General features: G+C 40.4%; 1 protein-coding gene across 2 annotated transcripts in view; it reads left to right on the top strand.

Annotated features, from left to right (window-relative positions):
• The window catches only part of FBN1 (fibrillin 1), a 259,234-nt gene that overhangs the window by 1,464 nt on the left and 237,099 nt on the right, over window positions 1–20,671 (top strand). The gene's annotated exons all lie outside the window — the stretch shown is intronic.

The raw sequence follows: 20,671 nt of genomic DNA, 5'->3' as shown, positions 1-20,671 counted from the left end.
TTTGTTAGGGACCAAGGAGAGGGAAGGGTTCCAGTGAAATATGCAACTGGGGTCTCTGGGCGGTGGGGCCTTTCCGCCCAGCCATCTGCAAGAGAAGCCGAGCAGGGCAAGGGGTTCTGAAGGTTTGGGGTTGTACGGAGCTCTCCATTCCGCTGCTGAGGCCCGTGGGCGTTTTTAAACACTGCAAAGCCTGTTATGTCCACGCCACTGACCCTTTCACCGGCTTCCCATGCCCCTGCTGCACCGGATGTTTCATTAGGAAAGATTTAAATTAGGCAGATTGGCTTATTATGGTTGATCCGCTTCCCGAGTTGAGGGAAGGTGAGCATACACTTAAAGATTTTTCAGTTTGAAAGAGAAATCTTTCATTATGAGTTGGTTTAAGTTCAAGTCCCCATAGAAAGACCAGGATGGACTATATAAATGACCCCTTTTATCTCCTTGGAAGTGACTGCTAAATGAACCCAGATGGTAAATATGCAGAGGTTTTGTATTAAATTCTTATAATTCTCATTGATACTCTTTTCCTGAGTGGTCGGTAGTTGGATTGTATGACCTTGGGTGACCAAGTGACAGTGTTGACTCAGATATGTGGTTGAGCATTTTGCTTATTCCTTTTTTTTCTCCCTCCATGGGCTGCATTAATCATGTAGGTGTAGTAAAGTTTGTGTGTCTTTGGCCCAGATGTGAGAAGAGAAAGTGTAGTAAACTGAGTCCTGTTCTGCACCAAGGAGAGGGTGATTATCAGAGCCAAGCACTTAGGCTGTGGTCAAATATGCATGGATTTCTGACCCCAGAAAATAGGTACGGTTGATTCGACTCCATCTTGGCCCTTGTGGGTTCCAACACTGTTGGGAATGAGGATTGCTTGTGGTGGTAAGCCTGACCCTGACTTGGGCTCTGTGTCCAAGGTCCATGGCACATCCGATCAATGGAATGAAGCTTTGATTTGCATCCGCTCTGAGAAGGACCCGAGTTAGCCCAACATTTTTTTTCTCTAAAAATATGTTTCTGCACTATAATATTATGTTAATATCTATTCTTGATGCCATCGCTCCTATATATAGAGAGAAAGGAAGTAGTGGTTTAATTCTATGAGAGCAAGTCTGCAGGGAGACATTAGGCCTGACCAGACTTTAGTCTCATCTCCATGTGTTGTCTCCAACCAGTGTGTTTCCTTGGGAAGGCAAAAACCTGATGTGAAAACAGAAACTAAGCTTTACTTTGTTACTTAGCAGACTGCCACATATGCCTTCACATGAGTGCTTATTTCTTCTGGGATTTAGATTTTGTGTGTGTGGTTTATAGAGACACCCCTTTCTGCTTCTCATAAAGTTTCGTCACTAACAGACCTTATTCTGTTGCAAAGTGTTTGTAAGGCTTTCCTGAAAACATGGTATTGATAGAATAATAATTATGATAGTTCCTAATTCTTGTGCTATCTATAAGCTTTACACACACACATACACACACACAGTGTACGTGGGGTAAAAATAACAATTGAGATGAATATACAATTGTAAGTATTTCTTGGAATGGGTGTTTGGTGAAATGGTTAAGATGCTGCCTAGGAAGCCAGCATTCCCTGTTGAAGTGCCTGTTTTTTTTTTTTTAATTTTTTTTAAGATTTTATTTATTTATTTGGAAATCAGAAAAAAAGAGAGAGAGAGAATCTTCCATCTGCTGGTTCACTCCCGAAATGGTTGCAACAGACAAGGCTGGGACAGGCCAAAATCAGGAGCCAGGAGCTTCTTCTGGGTCTCCCACATGGGTGTAGGGGCCCAATGACTTGAGCTGTTTTCCTCTGCTATCCCAGGTGTGTTAGCAGAGAGCTGGATTGAAAATGGAGCAACCAGAACTCGAACTGGTGTGCATATAGGATACTGGCACTATAAGCAGAGGCTTAACCTTCTATACCACAGTGGTAGCCCCAAAGTGCCTGGGTCTGAGTCCTGATTCGGCTTCCAATTCCAGAATGTACACGCTGGGAGAGAAAAGGTCATGGCTCAAGTACTTGGGTCCTTGCCACCATATGTGGGTGATCAAGATTGAATTCCAGGCTCTTGGCTTTTGCCTGGCCCCACCTCAACTGCTGTGGACATTTGAGGAGTGAACTCACAGATGGAAGGTCTCTCTCATCTTTCTCTGTCTCTGTCTCTCCTTTTCAAATAAAAAATGGAAAAAAAAAACCCACTCTCCTACCTCTCAGACCATTTTCTTTTGTATTTTTCTAGAAATAAACATATATGCAGACATAAATATATGTATAAATATTTAATATATTTAGTTAGACATATATATTATACATAAATACTTGTGTGTGTCCCCTTTAGCATATGGTATGCACTGTATGTAATGTACTGATTCTATATACCCTTGGTGCATCCATTTGTTCACTTGTATGGATCTACCTGATGCATTTCCTTGGCATCCAGAATCCCATGGTGTGGCTGACAGTGTTTCCTAATAAAGTCTTTTTAGATGATATTAACAAAGTATCCTTCTACACACCTGTGTGCACATGCTCACATTTACACGTGATACAAAGTAGTAAAAGCAGAATTGCTGGATCAAAGGTTTTCCCAAGGATTTTAAGCAAACACCAATTCAAATGTTGAATTTGAATAACATTTAATTTTTTTCTCTCTGCTTATTGCCATTACATTCTCACATGAATAAGTCTTTTAACCATTCCCTGCTGTATAAATCATCAGGAAAAGCAGTTATGCATTACATTTTTCCAGGTATTGCTTAAAATGTCTATTTTTGCTCATTAAAATATTACCAGCTTGAAAACTAACCTCTTTGACTACAGTAGAAACTGTTTACCATTTTGTTGGAAATGCCCAGTTTAAGGAGGGAAAATGATTTATCAACTCTGAGTCTGCCTGATGCCCCTTTGGTGGCGGCAACTTTCAGCACCTCACTAGTACTTCCTCTAGTTCCAAGGTGCCTTGGACTCACCTGGGGCCGATGTGTGCTGCTCTGACCTTCTGTTTCTCTTGTGTGGCTGGTGATATCCTTCCTGAGACACATACCCCTTTCCTGTTGGCTGTCACTTTACAGGGTAGCTACCTGTCTCCTTTCTCTCTCACTGGGTGGGTCTTCCTGTGTCTTCCTAAGCTTGTCTTCCTCTCCCCTCATCCTGTTGCAGGTGTTTTTTTTTTTTTTTTTTTTTTCTCCCTCCCTACTGGGCAGCAGAAGTTGTTCCACAGTGGAAATTTAAGCATCTTCAAGTTTCTTCCCAGCTTTCACTGTGTTTTCTTAGAGTAAATCGCCAATTTCTGCTTTTACAGGAAATCCTTTTTTTAAAAAAATGGAATGAGTGTGGTCCCCATTCCCTTTGCAAAAAATTAAATTTTTCTCTATTTTCAAATGAGAATTTTGCAAGTTTCAAAAATATTTCCAAATACTAGATGTATCATAGTTTTCTTTTTTCTGGATGTTGCTTAACATGTGCGAAATGACTTTATGAGAAATAATAAAATCCTGACTTTGTTTGAATTTCAGTTCACAAGAATTCATCTCAGCTGAATTCTAAACTGTGATTAGACAGAAAGTATGGGAAATAGTCTGATATAAAAACAAACTGTACTTGAACAGCAATAGTTATGTACCATTTATTTATGATTGCTTTACTGGCTTAGCTTCCAAGTAAGGAGATATTACAGTTTCTTGTCAAAGGGAAAAATTCTTTACAGTAAAAGCTCCTTTCTCCAAATATCCAAAGCGATGGGTTGAATCTTCTGTTGCCTGGTTTATAGGCATATATGAGACCAGTTGTATTTCACACAATTTGTCCCCTTGAATGTGCTTCCTTTTAGTCTTTGTTTATTTGTTTATTTTTTCCAGAGATCATTTTACCAGGAAAAATACACATGGAACAGTTCATACACAGGGCAGATTATGTGATGGCTAAATCCAAGGGAATAATTACACAGAAGTCTGTTATTAAAATAAAGAGCTTTAACAGGGAACAAAGGAAAGTTCTGTAGACCTTACACAGTCCATTTTACATTACAAACAGGACTTAAATCATATGGGCCATAATGTGGTTTATCTTTGTATTTATTGAAAAGATTAAGCTAATATGTTGGGATACCAGTTAAAAAAGATATCCTTAAATAGAAGATCTGTAAATAAGAAGGTCAGACAAAACATTTGTATATGTGACTTATTTTGTAACATGTAGACCATAGAGATTGCTTATAAAAACGAGTAAGTTATTGGGAAAAAAAAAAAAACCACTGATTAAAACACACATCAACCTAAATGAAATGAAGTGAGGGTTGATGAAGTGGAAGTATTGGGCCAGCGCGGTGGCTCACTAGGCTAATTCTCCGTCTGCGGCGCCGGCACCCCGGGTTCTAGTCCCGGTTGGGGCGCCGGTTCTAGTCCCGGTTGTTCCTCTTCCAGTCCAGCTCTCTGCTGTAGCCCAGGAGTACAGTGGAGGATGCCCCAAGTGCTTGGACCCTGCACCCGCACGGGAGACCAGGAGGAAGCTCCTGGCTCCTGGCTTCGGATCAGCACAGTGCACTGGCCACAACACACCAGCTGTAGCGGCCACTTTGGGGGTGAACCAATGGAAAAAGGAAAACCTTTCTCTCTGTCTCTCTCTCTCTCTCTCACTGTCTAACTCTGCCTGTCAAAAAAGAAAAGAAAAAAAAAAGAAATAGAAGTATAGACATCTCAACACATTTATTTGAAATTTTAAAGACTAATGAATTGCTCCTTTGTTGTCTTATGTGGGAGATACTTTAAGAAATAATGGTGCCACACTAATGGCTGTGATCAAGCAAAAATATTAACAAATTATTATAATATTCATGAAGGAGGTTGTTGACTTTTTTCTACAATAAGACAGATAATTAGCCTAACCAATTTGGGAATGTTAGCTTTATTTTCAAAGTGAAAATGAAATTTTAAAATGTTTTCTTGAAAGAGAAGTAAACTATTTTAGCAATTTCTTTGTTTCTGGAAACTAATCCAGCAAACAAGCTTACTTAAGCAACTTATAATTTTTTTCCCATTGAATTATTTGAGAAAGCTGAAATCAGTAGTCTATTAGGACTGAGTCATACAGCAGACATATAAGATTTTAGTGTTTCATGATTGCTAACATTGACTTTACCATTAGATTGTAAAATTAACAAAGGTAAGAATTCTATCATAAGCATTTTACCACTAGCACATCATCACATTCCAAAGAGTTAATTAATTCAGGAAGTCTTAATCAAATGCCAACCTGAACTTAATTTTTGGGAATGCCAGAGACCAATAGCCCATACCCTGACAGGGCTTAGCAGTTAGTAGAACTGGAAACCAGGAGTCTACAGAAAGGTGGCAAAGTGTAGGGCATGTATGATTAAGCCAAAACAAATAGAGACACTCCTTGACTTACCATGGGTTACCTCCCAATAAACTCCTTGTAAGTTGAAAATATTGCAAGTTAAAAATGTGTTTAATATACCTATGCTACTAAGCATCATAGCCTAGCAATGCTGAAAATTGTAGAGACAGGGTAGTCTACCCTCGTGATCTTCCAGTTGGTTAGGAGCTGAGGCTCACTGCCTCTGTCCAGCATTGCGAGGCATGTCATACAGCGTCTCTCTCGCCTGGGAAAAGATCTAAATAAAAATTTGAGGTGTGGTTTCTATTGAATGTTTATCACTTTTGCACCATCATGGAGTGGAAAAATCCTGAGTTCAACTGTAGTAATTCAGGGACCATCTGTAATAATTGTGGCTGGGGTAGGTGACATTTAGATGTTTGTATGTCAGGTACTGCTGTAAGTGGTTTACATATGATAACATATTCAACCTGCACAACCTCTCAGTGGGATGGCTCCCTCTATTACCTTCTTTTTACAGATGTGGAAGCTGAAGTACACAGAGGTTAAGTTCTTAAGACAAAACATTAATATTAAATTTTATTTCTCCATTAATTTTAGTTATGGTTTTGGTTTTTCATTCCACTGGACAAAAATGCAAGACTAAAACATTGGTAAAATTCCAGTTAAAATTCTTAATATTTTTTCTTGCTGGTTCACATATCCTAAGTATACTTAATCACACAGTGTTATTTACTCAAATAAGAAAATTTTCTCTACCATTTCAGCAAAGACATTAATAAAAGGCGGAATCACAGAATTTCAGACTTGGAGGGATCTTGGAGGGCATGTGGATTATGTTTTAATATTAAACGTTGAGCTTTTATGGAGGGTGGTAGATAAGTATCTTGGCCTCCTCCTTCTGCACTGTTTGGGGTTCTGATCTGAAGGCATCAATGGCTCATTTCATGCAGAATCTCTTGCTCTCACATCTCATTTGAGAAATTTCTTTCAAAAGACCTGGAGAGTTGCAAGAGGTGTTTTTCTTTCCAGGGAAACAATTATATACCTTAAATCCCTACCATTAAGACAAGTTATTTAATTCTTTCTGTTTCATTTTTTGCCTTGGTTGTTTGCCAATTTTTTATATTAAAATGTAGTGATAATAGTGAAGCTTGATAAAATATCAAGCTCTGCTTTATTATTTATTGCATTTTACAAATATTAATTTCTTTATAACAACTTCTTTGTGAAGGAGCTTAAATTTATTTACCCATTTAACAGATGAGGAAACAGAGGAATGCAGTTTTGATAATTGCCCCAATTATATAAACTAGTAACAGCTAGAGTTGGAAATCTATTTCATAGTTGGTGCTCCTAACCAATGTATCTTACTGCTTCTCAATTATGATAAATCATATGGCTAGTAAGTTGCTTTTGAGAGCTTCATCTCCCCTGAATTTTCTCTCACCCAGCATTGCTTGAAGGCAGATTCTTTTAGAAGCCAGTGGTGGGGCCGGTGCCGTGGCTCACTTGGTTAATCCTCCGCCTGCAGCACCGGCATCCTAAATGGGTGCCAGGTTCTAGTCCTGGTTGCTCCTCTTCCAGTCCAGCTCTCTGTTGTGGCCCGGGAAGGTAGTGGAGGATGGCCCAAGTGCTTGGGTCCCTGCACCAGCTTGGGAGACCAGGAGGAAGCACCTGGCTCCTGGCTTCGGATCGGCTTAGCTCTGGCTGTAGCGGCCATTTGGGGATTTGGGGGATGAACCAATGGCAGGAAGACCTATCTCTCTGTCTCTCTCTCTCACTAACTCTGTCAAAAAAAAAAAAAAAAAAAAAAAAAAAAAAAAAAAAAGCAGCCAGTGGCATTATAGGAATAGGATTAATCAGAAAAATTTCTACAATTTCTACAGTGAGAGTCCATCAGTGGTTGACAAGCTTTGGATGTTTGGATGAAGCCAACTGATTTTGAAAATAAAGTTCTATTGAAACAAAGCCATAACCCATTAGTTTAGTTTATGTATTATCTATGGCTACTTTCAAACCACAGCAGCAGAGTAGAGTAGTTGTGATAGAGTCAGTATGGCCTACAAACTGAAATATTTATTACGTGGTCCTTTCAAAAAAAATTTGCCTGCTTTCATAATCTATGTGGTGAAAAATGACTGTGTGCTAGAACTGAGAACTCTTGTTTATTTTACTTATCTCCAGGGATACCTAGGAACTGGTCACATAATAGGTGTTCAATAGAAAATTTTTGATTGATGATCTCTAACCAATTTTGATTGGTTGGCTAAGGTTGATTACATAAATTAGATTTGGAGGAAGTGAAGGAGAAAAAAATAAAGGAAAATTTTGAGTGAAAAGGCATGTCGTGAATAGTATGCAGTCTTTGGTATCATAGGGCGTTGAGCTCAATGGCTGGGATTTGCACTGCAGGGCTCTAAGCTATGAGTTCTTAGTACAGTCTACAGAAGCAGTGCCCCTGGAGTGTACAGTTTGTAACCTTGTGAGCCTGTACACAGTAACATTGTGAGGGAGGGACTAAGGGAAACACGACATTTCTGATGGCTGTGGAAAGTAAGCATAGGGAGCTATTAAAGGATTCTAAGATGGGAACACTGTCAGATCTGTGGCAGACATGTGAGAGGTTCTGAGTTGCTAAGGAGGCTAGAGGTAGGGAAATTTGGGAGGCTAACAAAGGAGTCAGAGTGAGACTGAATGATGATCTAGGAGGCAAAGGCAGTGAAGGTGGTGAAGAGATAAGGGAATCAAATAATTCAAAAGTAATCCAAGAGCAAGGACTGAGAAGGTTGTGGCAGATAAGGCAGGGGAGGCGCCAGATTACTCCCACCTCCATATATATTAAAATTTATATGCATAAAAAGAATGTGGCACCATTATTGAGACATTAAAGAGAAACAAGGTCATTTCTGGGCCCTCTACCACAATGAAGCAAGCTATTTTCATTTGTGAATGTCTGGATTATCTTAATGCTATGTAACAAATTTCCCCAAACTTAAAACAGCAATTGTGGTATAAAACAACAATTTTGTTATTTCTCATGGTTCAGTGGGTCAGGAATTTAGACTGGGCACAGTGGGGAATCTTGTCTCTGTGCCCCACGATGTCTGTTGGGCTGGAATGAGCAATATGGTTTCTTTATGCATGTGTCTCTCTGTGACTGTGGACTGGCGCCAGCAGCCCTGTTTACTTTGGTGTGGTTTATCTAAATGCATGGATGGAGGAGGGTGAGAAAAGAAGCAAAAGCCACTTGTCTGGGTCTCCTGGGGGACCTTCCAGGTTTTAAAATTCTCTCTCGTGCAGTCTTCTGTCTGGGCCTGTCAACCTAGGAATGGAGACATTGTTGTTTCCAAATGGGGAAACTGAGCCCCAGGTGCAGCAACTCAAGGTGAGTGTCTGTTGGGACTGGATCCTACACAATAGCCTCCTGACCCCTGGTCACGTGCTTTAACAGCAGGGCTGGCTGGCTGGGCTTGAGTGGGCTGCTGTGTTTTGTTCCACCCTTCTCCTACATGCAGCCTCAGACTGTCTCCTTTTTCACGTGGCCTCTGTGTGGTCTTTCCAGCAGTGTGGCCACACTTTGTATGAGTCTGTGGCAGCTCAAGATCTCTGAGGAGTGGAACGGTGGAAGTTACCAGACTTTCTTTAAACTTAGTCTGAAATTCCGTCCAAGTCATAGACCTTGCTCAGATCCGAGGACCGGGGCTAACGGACTTCTGATGTGAGGAGCAGCCTGTGTCTGCAGGGAGGGGCCGGCATGGGAAACCAGCTACCACATCTAGGCGGTGGTTCTTTGTGATGCATACTCTGCTACTCTAAGTTTAACTCTCCCTCGATTGGTTGGCTTAGTTCATGGAGGATGCTTCAGTGTATTTTGCTGCTATGCCCTCAGAATGAAAAGTGCTGCATGAATAACGTGCGTGTTCTACTAGATTAACGTTAAGGGCATTGTCCGTGGTTCCACATTTAAAGAACTCACAATCATCAAGAACAAGATCGAAATTCCTGATAAAACTAACATGTTTTTCTTACTTGACTCTATGAATTGTATAATCCTTAACTTTTCTCTTTAAAAAACTTCATCATCATTTTATTTATTTGAAAGGCAGAGAGAGAGAGAGAGAGAGAGAGAGAGGTATCTCCCATCTGTTGATTCATTCCCCAAATGCTCACAACAGCTGGGGCCAGGCAGGCCACAGCCAGGAACCAGGAACTCAGTCCAGGTCTCCCATGTAGGTATCAGGGACACAAGCATGTGAACCACCATATATTTCTGCCTCCTGGAGTGTGCATTAGCAGGAAGCTGGTATCAGGAGCACAGCCCAGTTCAACCCAGACACTCTAGTACAGACACAGGTGTATCAAGCAGTATCTGAACTGCTATGCCAAATGTCCACCTCTCAGTGACAAATTAAATGCATAACCACTCTAACTTATTGACTTAGGTATTTGCTATGCTTGCTTTCCTCCTGTGTGAAATTTTACCTTTAATTTTTATTTTTAGTTCCATTTTTATATATCTGTAGGTGTAGTCTACCTCAAAAAAGGTTTTTATTGCCAACTGAAGTTTATATACAATCAATAAAAATAGGTTTGTGATTTTCAATAGAATTGATGTTGTAAATGGCTAAACTATTATTTTGTCATACACGGAGTATCCACATTGATAATAGAATAAAATTAGATGAAGAATATAGTTAAATTTGGGTTGGGGCTGTCCTATACTGTATCAGATTCTAATTTTAAGTTCCTTGTGACTTTACTGCTTTCTCAAGTGACTTTGTTTTGGCTGAAGCTAACACTGAGTGTATTTATTCAGTTCTCTCAGAGCGGAAGGGAGAGAGGAAGATTCCCTATCTCCACCATTCCCAGCCGAAGATGTATTCCAGACAGCAAGCAGGCACAGGGTGGGAGAAGTGCCCCATTAGACAAGTGATTTGGTTCAGTGTTTTGAAGGGTTGTGAATTCCTAGACCATCAGTCATACTTACATTCAAATATAAGTACCCAAACACATCCAGAGTCCAAATATAGTAAACCACTTTATGATGTTGGTGTTGGGAGACGGGAGCCGTGCCGGCCCTCTGCACACATTGTCTGCTGTCAAGTTTCATGGTTTTGAACCGGAGTATGACAGTATCTCTACTAGTAAACAGGCAGGCTTTGGTTTTGTTTCTTCTCATTCTTCTTTTTTATCATAACCATTATTTTCCTTTTCCTTCTACTCCTTCACTCTCATCTTTTTAAAATTCGCTTCATGAGCTGAGCTACAAATAAAACACAGGGAGAACAGAAATATCAAAAGTTAAAACATTCAGAAAGATGAATTCTAAGTAAAATGTAAAATTTTTACATGGAAGGCTTGAGGTGTTAAAAGAAACAAACAAACAAACAAAAAAAAACAAGGATACATTTTTAGTTAGGGAAGGGCAGGAGAAAGGCAGAGGGAGGTCAGGGAGAGAATGGGGAGACGTTCAGGAGTGGACTCCTGTCAGTCAGTAGACTTGGGCTGGACTGAGCAGGTGTTGGGTTTTGACAGATATCGATGACAACTCCCTCATTCCTGGCAGCGTGGGTACCAGGCAGCCTGTGGCCTTAACCAGCCTCTTTAGGGGAACAGCAAGCTTTTGGAGGAGAGTCAGGGAATGAAAGACAGACAGATGCTTGGATGCCAGAGAAGATTCCTGTAAAGTCATTTAGAGGAATGCAGTGGAAAAGCAGGTTCATCCATCATTTATTATGCACCTGCATATGGTGCTATATAAAGTTTGCTGCATTCTCCCTCCTCATAGGTGATGGTTAATTACATACAGTTTGCTCTGTCTGTTCAGAGCTAATTCATAAGACAGTGAAATCAGAGACTAATAGGTTTGTGCCTTTGCTGAATAACTTTAAAAGACTATGGTTATTTAGAATCTTTTTGCAATGACATCATGACTCTCAAAGTTTATTCCATAGTCAAACCATCCATCTTTACAAAATATTACAAATCAGAGTTATAGTAGGGCTGATCTTAGAAATTTATACTTGCTGAAACTGAGGCCCAGGAAAAGTCCATTTAAGAAGCCTTCATGGTGCTGTTTTCTTCTCTGCTTCGTAGATGAGGAAGGTCACTGGGTGGCAAGAGCTGGCTTAAGTAGAAATGTGTTGTTGGGTGGCAGACTGCAGCTCTTCTTTGTGTTCATAACCTGGAGCAGCTGACGAGTATCTGTGGTCCTCCACTGTGCTTGCAATAGGCAAACCTCCTGTATAATGTAGGCTTGTTTTTTTTTTTTTTTTTTTTTTTTTTCCCTGTAGTTTGGCCCTAGGGGTCAGTATGATGCAGACAGAGATGCTGTGCACTGGAGTTTTTGAACCTCCGTGCTACCCTGCAGTCAGTGGAAGCTTCCAAATGAGGTGGGGTTGGGTGGGGTGGGGCTTTTTGAGGGAGATCTTTGCCAGCGAGGGTAGTAGTAAGGGGGTTGGACAAAGAGCAGTGGGAATGTTATCTGAGAGTCTGAAGGGTATACCCTTTATGCCGCTTCCCCCATCACCTTACACATACACTCACACTTTGAATTGGCAGCTAAAGGGTCATGTCCTGGGATGTGCCGAGGAAATTTTAAATCTGTGAATAAACTCTGTGTCTTGCTCTACAATTTGCTGACTCAGGTATCCAAACTACTAATTTATACATCTGTGTTTCACGTAATGAGCATGCCAATGAAGAAAACATTTCTTGAGTTCTTGTCTTCTGTATCATCTCTCCTAATAATCTGGTATAACATCTGCTTAATCCAAGTTGCAGTTATTTATTGAGTGTGAGCTGTGTTTGAATTGGACCAAATTCTTATTTCTCAGAATGGACATGCTGTCCCAAGCCTGTGGATATTGTCTTCTTTCCAGTGATTCTTAGGCAGAACTATCATTTAGAATATTGTTCTCTCCCTTTACTGATGGGGTTAATGTCCTAGATGGTGTGGACAAATGCTTTGCCCCGAGGGACTTCATGTGCAATGGACTTAATGTGCAACCTTCATGTCGACAAATAGTTTATAATCTTTCATGGACTGCTGCTGCTTCACAGACCGGAGTTTAGGCCACTGACCTCAACTTTGCAAATTTTATATCCCATTACCACCCTGTGAGCTCTGAACTCCCTAGGGCCACATAGTTGATGTTTTAGCTGGAATCTGAGAAAGTGTCTGAACATTTCCTGAAGAGTTGGCTAGGAGAGATTTGGCAGTTCAGTTATAAAAGCCCAGAGCTAGTGGCTGGGGTATATGCTATAATTACCTCACACTGTTTCCTATTTGAGCCTGTTTGTGGGTAATGGGGTAGAGTGATATTGCGTGTTGGACTGTATTTTAAAGGACTAAGGAATCATTTTCAATGTACGCTAATAACCTCTGGCCGTGTTTTCAGGGAGGCCTGGAAATGTGGAGACAGACATACCTGGGAACAAACCCTGGCTCCACCACCTACTAGGAAGATACTCTGACAAGTGGGTTAACCTTTCTGAGCCTCAGTTTATTCATTTGTAAATGAGATTATTATACTCATCTTTGTGTATTATCCCAAGACGTGATGAGATGGGGCATTCCACGTTCCTAGTCTGATGCCTGCCATGTTTAGCTATGCTGGTGAAGATGGTTAGCATGCTGCCACAGGTGAGGAGAGTGAGGGACAGAGTCCTAGAACGGGGCTGACTGTTTATGGCCAATGCAGAAAGTTACATAATTAGCATCTGGATACCACAGAGTTCACGTTCTCATCTTGGAAATGATTATGTTCAGAAACATGCAAAGCAAACTTGAGCTTCAGCAAAAAACTAAGAAAATATAACTTCAATAGAAACAATATATCTGTTCAGAGCTGGTTATACTTAAAGGTAATATGTGGGTAAACTTTAAATTTTAAATTTTCCTTTCCCCAAACCTGGGTTGCCTTTATAGGGAAATACACTTAGTAAGTATTATTCTTGAGTAACCTGCCCTCCTAAACTCTTGCAAAGAATCTTTGCCTTTTTAAATTGGCAGATTTGGCCAATAGGCTTGTTTACTTCCTGGCAACCATCTTTTTTCTCTGTTCCTTGTGAGACTTTATGAACATGATTTAGATTTTAGGAAATGGGAGGACTGGCCTGCAAACTGCTTTGTGTGGCAGTAGTGCAAAGAGATACCTTGGGAATTAGGACTGTTTTGCTATGAGGTGGTTGGACATGACTGAACCGTGTTTTCATTGCGTCTACTAGACTAAGGATTTGGTTATTATCAGGTGGACAAGGTGAGCACCCAAGCCACATGACCCTGATGTCAGAGGTAAAGAAGCCGGCATCTACACATCAGATCTTGGAGAGAACTCTGGCCTGGCCCGATGACCAAAGACATGGGGCACCTCAGTTGGCAGGGCTTTTGTACAGTTCTCGTATCCTGTACCCTCCACGCCAATCTTTGGTTAACTGATAGGAAATAAATTCTAAGAAGTTGCAGTTGGTAAGTGTTTTAAATAGGAATGGTTTAAACAGATAATAGATATTTTTCTATTTGCCACTAAAATTTTTTTCAAATTACCTAATGTCTCTCATCCTCTCAAAGTCAATAAACACAGTCAGAGTTTGTGAAAAAGCAAAAATATAAAGTCAAACAAAGAAATCCCAGGTACTCACTGTGTTCTACGGACTCCTAGGAAAAAAAGTAAACCTCAAATAAAATAAACTTTTCTTTTTAAACCCTTGAAAACCATTCAGGAATTTTACAAGAGTATGTGAACCATTTTTTCCTTCTTGCAAGTAATTCCAGCTTAATCTGGACATTGTTGAACGTTTGACCACAAGAAACAGGGTTTAATTTGACCTTGGGATGACTCATCTGCTCATTTGCATTTGGACCTTTTCTTGAAGACAGGTTGCTTAACATGCATTCTCACAGTGACGGGTCAGAAACATACCAGGATTCTTTGCTAAATATCTCCTCCTTTTGTTTCATATTTCCCATGACTGTCAGAATTCTTCCATTTGTGTACAGAAAAGCCAAAATTCAACCCTTTTTGCAGACTTGATACAAGTCAGTCCCTTTTCCTTCAGTGCATCTCTTGTTAGCTGACGGGTTCATGCTTGTCCTTAAGATGAAATATCATGAAAATGAATCACATCAGAAAGTAGTTTTAATACCCAAGGGAACCCATTCCCTGGATTGACATGCTTAATTATTTTCACAAGTGTGGTTAAGTCATTTGTTCTCGGATTTCTTATCTAGTGGCCATTAACCTTGCTTGATAGTTGCTGGACACTTGAGAGTCAGAAAAGCACTTTGGTTAGTTCTTACCACTTATTTATGTTGATATACAAGTTGGAATTGGCTGGTTGTTTTCTTTCTTTCTTTTTAAAGATTTATTTTATTTATTTGAAAGAGTTACAGAGAGAGGGGTAGAGACAGAGAGAGGTCTTCCATCCGCTGGTTCACTCCCCAATTGGACGCAATGGCCGGAGCTGCGCCGACCCAAAGCTAGAAGCCAGGAGCTTCTTCCAGGTCTCCCATGTGGGTGCAGGGGCCCAAGGACTTGGGCCATCTTCTGCTGCTTTCCCAGGCCATAGCAGAGAGCTGGATTGGAAGTGGAGCAGCTGGGACTGGAACCGGTGCCCATATGGGATGCCAGCACTTCAAGCCAGGGCTTTAACCCGCTGTGCCGCAGCGCCAGCCCCAGCTGGTTGTTTTCTATAAGTTACCTCTTAGGAATGCTGAGTTGCAAAACAGATATTGTGGTTCTTCAAGTGGATGAAAAGAAAATAAAAATATGGGACGTAAGAGACTGTGGTTTTCAGGTTAGGGTAAAACAACCTGCTTGTTTTTTAAACTCTTTATTATGGACAATTTCAAATACATAAGGTCTTCAAAAAGTTTGTAGAAAATATGTATTATGAAAACTACACTAAAGCAAACATCTTTTAATTCTATTTTCCCATGAACTTTTTGAAGTTCCCTCTTATACAAAACTAGAGAGAATACTGTGAAGCCCCAGCTTTAGCAATTATTAACTAGTGGTCAATCCTTTCAGATTATTTTTAAGTAGATAGCTGAAAAATAATTTCATTTGTAAACATTGCAATATGGGTATCCGAAAGATAAAGATTCTATAAGAAACATAAATACAACATAAACATAAATATAACATTTAACATTGACATTAATTTTTTAACATAATCAAATATCCAGTGAGTGTTTAAATTACTCTGGTCAGGTCATAAATTCTATATATTTATTTTTACAGGTCACTCAAATCAGGAACCAAATAAAGCTCATCTTTTACAATTGCTTTATACAACTCTTAAATATTTTTAGAAATATAGATTATCACTCTTGGTTAATGTCCTGATGAGCAGGGTTTCCTAATACTGCCTGTTATCAGACTGTGATGAGTTGGGAAGCTTATGTTGGCATGTAAGTCCAGTACATCACTAGGCACACCCTTTAGCTCAGCTGATTTTTTTCATAGCAAGATTTTCTTGATGAAGGACACAGTGAGATGATTTACATTCTAGCTTAAGCTCTATTAGCTCATTATAGACTGGGACTGTCTAGTAAATGGACCAGCACTGACCAGTCCTTGAACCATACTTGGAGCACACTGTTTAGAGTTTCTCACAGTCTAATGATGCCAGCATTCCCAGTCTGTGGTGCTTCTCATGGTCTTCAGTCCCTGTGTTTCCTGTGATTTGCTAGTTAGAGTTAGAAGCTTGATCACCCCAGAATCAACTATTTTGTCAAGAAGACTTGATAAGTGCATATGTTCTTCCATTAGGAAGCACATTATAATTACTAGTCCCTCTTTTGTATTTTTTTAAAGATTTATTTATTTATCTAAAAGTCAGAGTTACACGGGGTGGGGGGGGGAGGTCTTCCATTTTATGACCCACTCCCCAGCTGGCTGCAACGGCTGGAGCTTTGCCAATCCGAAGCCAGGAGCCAGGAGCCAGGAGCCTACTCCTGGTCTCCCACACGGGTGCAGGGGCCCAAGGACCTGGACCATCCTCCACTGCACTCCCGGGCCACAGCAGAGAGCTGGATCAGAAGTGGAGCAGCCAGGCCTCGAACTGGCGCCCATAAGGGATGGCGGCGCCTCAGGCCAGGGCGTTAACCCGCTGCTCCACAGCGCTGACCCCTCTTTTGTGTTGTTAGCAACCATTGATGGCCATTGCCTAGCTCCGTTAACTTATTAGAGAGGCAGAATGCAAATATTTAGATTCTGTCATTTCTTATTTACTTACAAATGCTATGAAGTTTTACATCTAGTTTTGAACTTCCACTCAGTGTTTCACAGCCAGCAGTGTCTAATGCTGCTGGGTCTGCTTTTTATGACCCCCAACTTTGAGAGTTGTGGAAAAATTATTAATACCTAATAGTGAGGATTGAGATGAGATAGGGAATTATGGACAGTTTGCCTGGTACTTGATGGGGAAGATGGGCAGGGGAATTATTCTGCAGAGGTCCACCCCTTTGCCTCGTTCTGTGATCTTCTTGAGAGTCAAGATGGAAACAATGGGTTATTTTTAAAGAGAGGATTTTCAGGCAAGGACCTTAGGAAAAGCTGGGAAGATTTTGGACTGTGAGTGGAAAGAAGATCTTCACAGCTATTTGAACATTCAGAAGTGAATGTACCCTCATTTCAGCATTGCTTTCTCAGGAATGCTCTTTTTATTAAAGAAACTGGAATGAGGACAGCTTTAGTGAGTCAAATCAAAGCTCTGAAAAGTACTGGTACGCCCGGCCCTCCTTTAGACAGGAATGTGGGAACAAGAGCCGTCCCAGGAGCGTCTCAGGGTTGGTGGGGGATGTGTGTGTGTGTCTGTGCGTGTATTCACGGGGCATTGCCTGTGTGAGTTTCACATCAGAACAGATGTACATCCTTTTCCTAAGACCTGGTGCCTTCCTATTACTTTATGTGAAGCTTCCACTCTAATTAACTCCAATAATGATAAGTTACTAGAGTAAGATTTTAGCTTTGTTTCCGGGCGCTGCTATCCTACAGATATCTGGAAACAGTTTAAGTATGTTACTGGTGTAATGGATGGGTAGGCTTGCTGTGTTTTAATAGTATCATCTCTGTTTCCGAGGGTGTCACAATGTTGATGCTGTGTGTTGGCATTTTTTATAGCACCCATTCTGTCTAATTGTAGCTTGAAATATGAATACCATCACACCTCCCCCAAGCTGGAAAGGTGGCAGAGGACAGTGCCGGCATCACTCGGGATGGGAAGGAAATCTTTCGGGTTGGGCTTCAAGGAAGAGCTGTGCTGGCAGTTGGAATGAAGAGAGTGTCCACTTTCCTGATGTAATGGACAGTGTCCTGGCAGCCTCTGAATTAAGTCTAGAGGCATGCTTTTTTTTTTTTTTTTTTAAGAAAAAAAAAAATGGCCTTCGTGTTCTTCCCAAGCCAGATTAGTTGGTTGCCTGCATAACTGGATGATTCTTCTCGAAGCGCCTTTCAAAACACAGGACACACCTATGTTCAAGTGTGTACACATTCCAGTGCCAGCTTTGAGTAGGTTTTTGAATTATTCGCATTTTGAATCTTTATTTATTCCCCCACTATCTACTCCCCAAAGCACTCGACATCTTAAGAGCTGATTGATGTTTTCACCCGAGGGAGCAGGACAAGATATAATGACCATGAAGAACCTGAAGCCCCAGTGTGTAGGATGAATGTTCCTACATTGTATCCTCTTTACATTTTTGGTTTTGTTTTGCTTTGCAGATCTAGTGAAAGAAAACCAGAGCACTAAAATTAATTTATAAAAAGTGAACATGTTCTCTTTGGGGGATATATGGAACATCTTTCTAATCACTAATCGAAAAACTATTAGCACTAACATTGGAATTCTTATCCATAATTTCATCTGGTTTTTTGATTAGTGATTTATGATGTTTTTCATTGTGTATCCTTTGAAAAAATCACTTCACTTCTGATTTTCAGTCGCCCATCTGAAAATGAATATAGCAATACCTTTTCTTGATAGGGTTTTGAGGAAAATTCACATAATCATTTTGTAAATTATAAACCTTTCTGAAAGTTGTTAATTATTATTATATTTTTTGATACACAGATGAAGAAATTTTTAAAATGATTTGATTCTGATGCAGTATCATTTTTAAAAAATGAGACATATCCTTTGTGCCCTTTGAGGCATCTTTTTAAGCTATCGGCCAGTATTATCAATTTAAGGAGTAATTTTAAACAAAAATGTATAAATAGAGGTAAGCCATAAAGTTTAGTTCCTTTTCCCCAAGGGCAGCACATTCTTGAATCTACAGTGTGCCTTCACATGAACTAGGTACACTTTTAACTTAGTCAAATTCCCTTAACTTAAACTACTTTTAAAAATTTTCCAGATGCCTAAGTGTTTAGAATTAAATGCTCACAACTTTGCTTCAATTACAGAGTTAAAAAAAATCGTCAAGTTGTGGACCCCTAATATTGTAAAGTATTAATTTCTATGAAATAACCTCAATGATGCATGCTTGGACCTAACTTCCTCTGACTTTTTAGACTGTTAGTATCTAACAATGATCTATTCTTAATTTTTTTTTTGTTCTTTATCAGTATTGTCCTTGTTCTGATGGAAATGTTTGAGAAATGTTTTAAAAGATCCATTACTGGCTACTATAAATTAGCATTTGAAGTCCAAGATCTCTGATACACTTGTAGCTATAATATATTTCTAAATGATGCATCTGAAATGTGGAAGAATTTCACTCTCACAAACCATGTGTTCTATTTATGGATATCTTTTATTATATGTTTGATTTTTAAAAAAATTTTAATTTTTGAGGCCGATGCTGTGGCGCACTAGGTTAATCCTCTGTCTACGGTGCTGGCATCCCATATGGGTGCTGGTTCTAGTCCTGGTTGGTCCTCTTCCAGTCCAGCTCTCTGCTGTGGCCTGGGAAAGCAGTAGAAGATGACCCAAGTCCTTGGGCCCCTGCACCTGCGTGGGAGACCTTGAAGAAGCTCCTGGCTCCTGGCTTTGGATCGGCATAGCTCTGGCCGTTGCGGCCATTTGGGGAGTGAACCAGCAGAAGGAAGACCTTTCTCTCTCTCTCTCTCTCACTGTCTGTAACTCTACCTGTCAAATAAAAAAAATAAATTTTAATTTTCTTGAATTAAAAACAGTACTTGAGGGGCATTTGTGTTGTTAGTAGTTAGGATACATGCATCCCATTTCAGAGTACATGGGTTCAATACTTAGCTCTGATGTTTGACTCCAGCTTTCTGATAGTGCTGACCCTGTGAGGTAAGGGTGATGGCTGCTGGTCTCCTGATGCCAAGTGGGAAAGCAGAATTGAGTTCCTGATTTCTAGCTTTGAACGCTACCCTAGCCCAGCCCCAGCTATGTAGGCATTTAGTGAGTGAATCAGCAGAGGGATCTCTCTCTTCCTCTTTATCTCTCTGTTATTTAAATAAATAAATAAATAAATAGGTAAATTTATAAAAAGTGGATGAAATGATACTGATTTCTTTCTAGTAGCTATCTTTTTCATTTATGGTTTAAATTTTTTTTATATAAAGATTTATTTATTTATATGAGAGGCAGAGCGGGGGAGAGAGAGAGAGAGAGAGAGAGGTCTTCCATCCGCTGGTTCACTCCCCAAATGGCTCCAATGGCTGGAGCTGGGCCAACCTGAAGCCAGGAAATAGGAGCTTCTTCCCAGTCTCCCACAGCATTGTAGAGGCCCAAGCACTTGGGTCATCTTCCGTGGCTTTCCCAAGCCATAGCAGAGAGCTGGATCAGAAGTGGAGCAGCCAGGACTTGAACTAGCACCCACATGGGATGCTGGCACTGCAGGCGGTGGCTTTACCTGCTATGAGAGTGCCAGCCCATGATTTAAATTCTTGCAAATATAATTATCTTTTCTTTTTAAAAAATATTTCTCTCTATTATTTGATAGAGATAGAAAGGAGAGCAAGAAAACCCTCATCTCCTGGTTTGCTCCCCAAATGCCTGCAATAGCCAGGGAGGGGGTTAAAACTGGAAGCCAGAAACTCAATTCCAGTCTCCCAAGTGGATGTTAGGAACCCATTACTTGGGGCATCACCTGCTGCCTCCCAGGATCTGCATGAGCAGGAGGCTGGAGTCAGGAGTCACATGTGGGCATTGAACTCAGGTGCTACAGTGTGGGGCACAGGCATCCCAACCAGTGTCTTAACTGCTAGCCAAATGCCTAATGTCCTATTTGCCTTTTCAGTAAATTAAGTATTACCCTGACAGAATTCTGCTGTCTTTGTTGGAAGTACATTTGAAACCACAGACTTCATTTTACTTAAGATTGTTAGATGCTAGGGTTGT

Source organism: Oryctolagus cuniculus, chromosome 12 (genome assembly GCF_964237555.1).
Source record: "Oryctolagus cuniculus chromosome 12, mOryCun1.1, whole genome shotgun sequence".
NCBI lineage: Eukaryota > Metazoa > Chordata > Mammalia > Lagomorpha > Leporidae > Oryctolagus > Oryctolagus cuniculus.
The sequence above is the reverse complement of the archived record's forward strand: the minus strand, read 5'-3'. Positions and strand labels throughout refer to the sequence as shown.